Here is a 6,234-nt window from a genome sequence, read left to right on the forward strand (position 1 = left end):
CTTGCTCTAGGTTCAGGAATTTAGCAGGGCCTTGGCTGAGCAACAGTCTCTGTTTATTAGTAACAGTTTCTAGAACGAATACTTTCTTCTGTTACTTCCCCCCCTGTAAATTCCTAGCCTTGTCTAAGGAGAGATTCACACGGTCTCTTTGTAAAGACACATCTATCTTACTCCTTTCACTCCCACACCTTCCTTGCGGTGGAACGGCTCTCCCCGGCACAGCACCTGGCACAAAACCCCCGTATACGCACACACACACCTGCACTTACCCTGCACTCCACTGCACACACACACACACACACCTCCCGCACACTAACACCCCCTCCACATCCCCACCATGCTACTTGCAGTGGCCCCGCCCCTGCCATCCCCACCGGCTGGCAGCACCCACTCCTCGCATGCTTCCCCATGCCTTGCATTTCCTTGCTGCCCCCTCTGTAGCCTTCCCTCAACCTGCCTTTTCTCCCCTGCCTTGCACTGACTTGCTCACCCATCCCCCACCTGACTTCCTTTCACATTCGTCTAGGTCTGGCCTCACCTTTCCTTTTCCTTCTAGGACCCTCATTGCCTTGCCTCGCCTCGCAAAGCCACCACTTGCCTTGCCTTGCCCTTGAACCCCTCCCTTGCCTTGCATGACCTTGCTCACCCCTCCCCCACCTGGAATTCAACACCCCTTTTCAATGACATTTCTGGGCCTTGCCCTGCCCTTTCTGCTCCTCCGAGGAATCTCAAAGCTCTCAAGCATCTCCGGTGTTTCAGGATCCCATGAGAGGAAGACCAGGGGAGGACGCATGTTGCCACACTCATCTCTGTGGGCAGCCTTTGTCTGGGAGCAATCCTTGCATGTCTTGAACCTTGGAGGGGCAATTCACATTTTGCCCTTGAGCTCGGGGACCAGAAAGAGAGTTCTTTTGCATACAAGGGAAAGCAGGTAGCTCAAGTCTTTTAGGTACAGAGGAGAGATGACCCACGCGGGATCAAGGCCACACAGAGCACTTGGTCCTGGCCACTTTTGTGTACCAGCAGTCCTTGAATGTACTTCTCACCTGCCTTGCCTGGCCTTGCCTTGGCAACACAACACTTGCCTTGCCTTGCCCTGCTAGCCCTCTGGAGCCTTGCATTCCTTTGCACGGCCATGCCCAGCATATGACCTGCCTACTGTTTTCCTCCAGGGCCTTGGCTTGCTGAGCCCTTCCTGTTTCTGCCTGGCCTTCCCATCAGTGGCCCTTCCTTCCTACAGCCAGCCTTGCCTCTAACTTCTGGACCTTCTCTTGTCTACCAGTCCATTTGCTTTCCCCTCACTGCTCTGGCCTTGCCTACCTCTCCCTTGACTTGCCCACAATTGCCTGCACTCGGTTTGCAGCGCCTTGCCTGCATGGAAGGCAAGGGAAAGAGTGGTAGGCTGGGCAAAGCAAAGCCAGCAAGTTGTAGGCAGTGCGAGGCAAGGCAGACGTAGGCAAAGGAAGCAGAGCAAGGGTAGCTTAAGAAGAACTAGACAAGGCAAGGCCAAGAGACTCGGAGTGCCTTTCCTTGGGAAGGCAAGGACATAGTGCCAGTGTTGCTGGAGCAGATGTTAAGGTACTGTGGGGAGGAATAGTCCAGCAAGACATTTCTCTTCTGGCCCCTGTGCGTGTAGGGGCAATTGTTGGACATATTCAATACTGGAGGCGGATCAGTCGCTGGATGTGTTGTATTTTGGAGGAGGGGATGCCGTTTCTTTGGAGATGGGCTTGTAGTTGCTCTCTTTGGCAAGGAAGGCAGGTTTGGATGTGCACATCAGGTACTCCTAGGGATTTTAAAGGCTTTTCCCAACAGGCAGAGCTCTCTCTGGGTTCGAGCTGTTGAGCTGTCAGTGGGAATGCAAAGGCCAAGCTCTTAAGCTATTTGTCCTGGTGCCTTCAGTGTGTGAGCAGTCCCTGGTGCCGTTGCCTTTGGATGCTGACTCTGGGAAAGGGAAGGCTTAGGATGGTACCTAGAGCTGAGAAGGAGAGTGCTGAGAACAGCGTGTGTGCTGCTAGTTTGAGGGGTGCAGGTGAAGTTGTAGGCAGCAAGATCTTCCTCAGCTGGCACTGTTTTGAGCCCTGTTTTTGCCAGATGGTTTCAAGTTGGTGGGCGGAATCTGCGAGAGGGAAAAGATTTGTATGGGCCAAAGAGGTGTGGTGTAAAGAAGAGTGTGCTCTTGGAAGGGGAAGATGAGGGCAACCTTTTTGTCCTGACACCGTTGATTTGAGTGCAGGGCCGTTTGCAAGTTGCCTCTGTCTGCCCTTGGGGTGGTTTCGAGCTGGGCCAGGTGCTTGGCCTTCTTTTGCAAGTCTGCAGCGCCGTCGTGTGGTTGTTTCCATGAGCGCTGACAGTGCCCGGCAAAAAGCGCTTGGCTGGCGCGGCCCCAGTCGTGTGGAAGCAGTTGGTGGAAGAGCTCCGCTGTGCATCCTGCCTCTTGGAGACATAAAAGGATGTAACCCTGCGCGTAGCGGGGAAGCAAGACGAATCTTTTCATTGTTGGCTGAGCAGTTTCTAAGTCGCAAAAGTAAAGGCAGTTTCAGCACGGCCTCTTTCTTTCAGAACCTTTTCTGTGCCATCATGAACATGCTCAACATGCCACTCGCACCCGCTGAACTGCATCAAAGGCCCTGGAGATAGGCGCTTTCCTTCAAGCTCTCTGTAGCATCGTACCCTCCACCTCTGGCGGATCCCAAAGCCCTTCCAAACATCCAGCAGCTGCACGCAGAGAACAAGTGCTAAAACAAGGCGTTGGCCTTCCTAGTCCTTTTAAAGTCTGTGAACTAGGCGAAACATTCCAGTGAGCAGCACTTTCCTTCGCAACTATATCTAGAGCATCATCACATTCTCTCCAAGTGGGTAAGTCCACCCGTGCAGCGCAGCGTTTGCAGCCACAGTTCGGACTGAGAGATAGGCCAGGTGAGAAAGCATTTCTTGACTATCCCTCTTCTCTGGAAGACTTGATACTCGCAGCGCAACCACGTCCACACACCTTCAGTGTGGCCAGGTTCAAGCAGCTAGAGCTCCCAGAGATGGGAGAGTCAGGAGAGAAGACGTTCCAAAAGTACCGTGTACTTACAGCAGCATTAAAACTGTGCACAGCAGTCTGCAGCACTGTAGACTGCGGCTTCTCCGACAGACGAGCCATCCCATTGTTGCCTCTCGCAGCCTGCTTGCTAGCTGCTCTCCTGAAGAAAAGAACTAGAAGAAAAAGCCAATGCTGGGCTGCACCTTCCCCTTGCCTTACGTAAAGCCACCTAAACTCCCCGCTGCACTCTCTACTTCCCCTCTCCTTGGAAGCGACCACTGTGTTTGCTGCATCTCGAAGCCTAAAGTTAAGCGCCAAAGTTTCCAAGGATGGTTGGAAGAAGGATAAGTAGTAGCACAAGGAAGTAGTTGTCGTTGAACTTCCTCCTTCTCAATGCTAACGTGAATTGGCCAGGCAGGCGAGTGCTAGCCACGCTCCTTTCTCAGTTTGTACGCTGCGGACACGAGTCCGGTGCTCTGCGCCTTCGTTCGGCCTCTTTAGTACCCATGTCGCTCTTTCATTCAGCCGGAGTCGAAGCGTCGTCTACTTCTCGCCCAGAGAGCACGGTGCCGGCAGCGAAATGCCCCAGCCGACTGCTTCTGCCGACACACGCCTGGTCTATGCACTTTCCCTCGCAGCGACATACAGCAGCACTTTCGGTCTTTCTTGTCGTCCAAATGTAAAGGGAAAGATTCTCTGCTATGTCCCGCCCAGAGAACAGTTTTAGGTCAACCAGCACGCCCAGAGCTTGCCCTCGACGCGTGGAAACTTGTGTTTGCACCACATTCAAGTGGCTGCCGTCTTTCCTTTACAGCCTGCAGAGCACCGTCAGACCGCCGTGCTCTCTGCACCTGCCTTCTCAGTTCTAAGTACTACCGCGCCTCTTACAGCCTTGCAGGAAGCAAAGACACGGGTAGTCATCTCGCAGAGAAGAACGTGGAAGGACGAAAGGATGATCTTCCTTTCTCCTGCTTCTTGCCTGAATTGTGGTGCTGTATTGAAAGTCTTGGCTAGCGAAAAGCTCATCCAGCAAGTGCCTCATTCCTGACGCATCTCGCTGAGCGAGAGTTTCACGAAGAGTTTAGACTCTGGAAACAGCAAGAAAATGATTGTACGTCGAGCTGAGGAAAATCCGTGCACAGCACACTGTGGATGCGTGCAGTGTTCGCGCTGAAGAGCGCCAAAACGCAAAGCCATCGCTGGGCTTCAGTTTTGTCCAGACCGCAGAAGGCGAAGAACGAAGCAACTGGGCACCGCGTTAACGTACTCAGTGGACCGAATTTCAAATGTCCAGCCAAAAGCTGCTTCATAAGCAGATTCAGCTGAGAATGCTCTGGCTGCTTCACAAAGTAAGGCGCAGCCGTTTCCATTCATCACACTACCTGGCCAGAAGCAGTATCCTACACCTTCAATGCTGCAGCGTCCATGCAGCTGGAGCACACGCAGTAGGACGCGTCGAGATAGACGGCGTTCTTCAAGTACCCCCCTCCTCCAAGCAGCCTTGAAACTGAGCACAACACACTGCGGCTCGGGAGCTTCCTTCTCAGATAGACGTGCCGTCACGTTATTCACTCTCGCAGCTCCGTTGCCCACTTGCAGCAGCTGCTACCAAAGCAAAATGCTCCAGAAGTAAAAAGCACTGCCGGGCTGCACTTTCCCTTGCCTCACGTAAAGCACCATAAACTGTCCGCTGTGCTCTGTATTTCCATTCTCCGCCGCATCTACCACTGTTATCTCTGCATCTCGAAGCATAAAGCTCGGCACAATTCCTCCCAGGGAACGCTGGAAGAGAAATAGGCAGCAGCACAAGTAGCTGCAAGTGGAACTTTCTGTTTTAAAACGCTAACGTGAATCCGGAAACAAGCGAGTGACAGCCAGGCTTCCTCTTGCAGCCTGTGCGATGCACACACCAGCTCGGTGCTCTGCCCTCATTCTTTAATGCTCTTCGTACCATGTCGCGCTTTCATTCTGCCGGAGTCGAAGCGTCGTCTACTTCTCGCCCAGAGAGCACGGTGCCAGCGGAGAAAGGCTCCAGAAAAACGCTCCAGGCTGCTGATTCTTCCCAAACACACCAGGGCTATGCACTTTCCTTCGCAGCGCTAAGTAGCATCACATTCTGTTTGCGTTGGAGCCGGAATGCAAAGGGAAAGATTCTCGGTTACGTCTCACTCAGCGCCCAGTTTTAGGTCACCAAGCTTACCCGGAGCTTACCCGCGACGCGTGGAAATTGGTATTTGCACCATATTCAAGTGGTAGCTTTCTTTCCTTTACAGCCTGCAGAGCGCCGTCAGATCGCGGTGCTCTCTGCACCTGCCTTCTCCCTTCCAAGTACCACCGCGCACCTTACAGCCTTGCAGGAAGCAAAGACGTGGAGAGATGTCTCGCAGAGAAGATCGTGCAAAGACGAAAAGATGTTCTTCTTTGCTTTTCCTCGTCGCCCAGATTGTGGTGCTCTACTGAAAGCGTGGGCTAACGAATGGCTAATCTAGCATGTGCTTCCCTTCTAATGCATTTCGCTGAGCGAGAGCTGAGGAAAATCCTTGCACTGTACACTATGGATGCGTGCAGTAGACACGCAGAAGAGCGGCACAGCTCATAACCATCGCACACTCCAGCCCAGAGCTCTGGGGCTGCGTTCTTCTCAATTTCCGGCGCTGGACAGAACTGAGACATTGAGCTTTGGCTCTCTTTAGTGTGTGTACTGCACGCATCCAGAGCGCGCTGTGCACAGATTCTCCTCAGCGCTACGTGCAAGCACAGACTTTCTGCTTCGCAGAGCCCAACTGTCCGCCGAAGCTCTCGCTCAGAGAAATGTGTCAGGAGAGAAGCACTTGCTGGATTAGCCTTACACTGGCCAACAGTTCCAAAGAAGCACCATAGTCTTCTTGCGAGAAAGGATAATAAAACACATGTATTGTCCCAGCAAAGTTCTCTGTGCTAGCCGAAGCCGAGAATCTTTCCCTTAAGATTAAGACCACAACGCAGACAGCATTTTGTGCTACTTAACGCTGAGAGGGATAGCCCAGGCGTGTTTCGGCAGAGGCAGAAGCCCGGAGCGTTTCTCTGCCGGCACCGTGCTCTCAGGCGAGAAGTAGACGACGCTTCGACTCCGGCAGAATGAAAAGCGCGACATGGTACGAAGAGCATACGAATGAGGGCGCAGAGCACCGAGCTGGTGTGCGCATCGCACAGGCTGCAAGAAGAAG

Source organism: Aphelocoma coerulescens, unplaced genomic scaffold (assembly GCF_041296385.1).
Source record: "Aphelocoma coerulescens isolate FSJ_1873_10779 unplaced genomic scaffold, UR_Acoe_1.0 HiC_scaffold_112, whole genome shotgun sequence".
NCBI classification, from domain to species: domain Eukaryota; kingdom Metazoa; phylum Chordata; class Aves; order Passeriformes; family Corvidae; genus Aphelocoma; species Aphelocoma coerulescens.